Genomic DNA, 1,510 nt, shown 5'->3' with positions numbered 1-1,510 from the left:
TGAATCAAGTGTAATTAATGTGTTGGTTAGAGTAAGGATATGGTTGTGTGATAAATTGAAGTGATGGCTAGCTAGAATTGCTAAGGCTTACTGTGATTAATGTTGTAGATATATATCAAATCTCTTTGTTTGTTGGTTGTCATGAATGCATCTGAATGCACATTCCTCCTTCTCTTCCTTCTCGTCCTTCTATAAACTCACATTCCTCCTTCTCTTTCTTATCATCTCCTTCATATCTTCTCAACTGCTCTCTCTATGAATTCTCATCAAAGCCAATCCTCTAGCTTTTTACACTTACTAAACAGTCAACAACCACCTATCAATGAAAACCCAACTCAGTTTATGAGTTTTCAACCCTCTCCAGACCTTGGAGGATCTGGTTCACGTGCAGAAATTGGTGAGGACCGTAAGCAAAGGTCGAAGTGGTTAACTGCTGAAGACCTGGTCCTCATCAGTGCATGGTTGAACACCTCCAAGGACGCAATAGTTGGGAATGAACAGAGGGCTGGAACCTTTTGGTTGAGGATAACCTCTTACTATAATGCAAGTCCCAAGGTCGTTGGTTTGGCTAAGAGAGAGCAAAACATGTGCAAGCAAAGGTGGGGGAAGATAAATGAAGGTGTCTGCAAGTTTGTGAGATGCTATGACGCTGCAACAAAACAGAGAACTAGTGGGCAGAGAGAAGATGATATTTTGAAGGCTGCACATGAAATTTTCTTCAACGATTACAAGGTGAAATTTGCATTGGAGCATGCCTGGAGGGAGCTTAGGAATGATCAGAAATGGCGTGGGACTTATGGAAGTACTCAGCAAAGCTCTGGTTCCAAACGAAAGAGGGTCGGGGAAGAACAAACTTTTCACTCATCATCATCTATGCCCAGTGTCAATGGAGAGAATGAAACAAGGCTTGTCTGTGTTAAGGCAGCCAAGGCAGCCACGTCGAAGGGTAAAAGGTCACTGGTTGACGAAGGGAAGAATCTGCAACAGGTGTTAGCTTTGAAGCAGGAAGTTAACAAGACCAAACTGCTTGACAGTTTGCTCTCCAGGACAGAACCACTTACTGAATTAGAAGTGGCGCTTAAGGATAAACTCATTACTGAAATGTTATCTATGTAATCTTTTAAACTGTCAATGTTATCAAACTTGATGTGTGATATAAGTTTATGTGCATTTCTCTTGTTTTTATTTAACTGCCAATGTTTTAATTTAACTAGGTGAAGCAATTCAATGTGTTTAATAATCTCTCTGCTTCTTTTAAACTGTCAATGTCTAAATAATTTCTCTGTTTATTTTTGCTTTTCAGGGGTTCAAGTAACACACATCCACAAATGGAAGCAAGAAAACTGATTGTCTGTGGCCTCTCAGCAAGAGGAATCATTCCACCTCTCCCACAAGAAGTTCATGTTGCGGATGTCACACCAGCTGGAGTAGAAGTTGTGGAGATATCAGATGAAGAAGAAGCCGACGTGGTGGAGTTATCAAGCGAAGAATACATGAGGAGTATGGGTTA

This window comes from Brassica oleracea, chromosome C8 (assembly GCF_000695525.1).
Source record: "Brassica oleracea var. oleracea cultivar TO1000 chromosome C8, BOL, whole genome shotgun sequence".
Lineage (NCBI taxonomy): Eukaryota > Viridiplantae > Streptophyta > Magnoliopsida > Brassicales > Brassicaceae > Brassica > Brassica oleracea.
The sequence above is the reverse complement of the archived record's forward strand: the minus strand, read 5'-3'. Positions refer to the sequence as shown.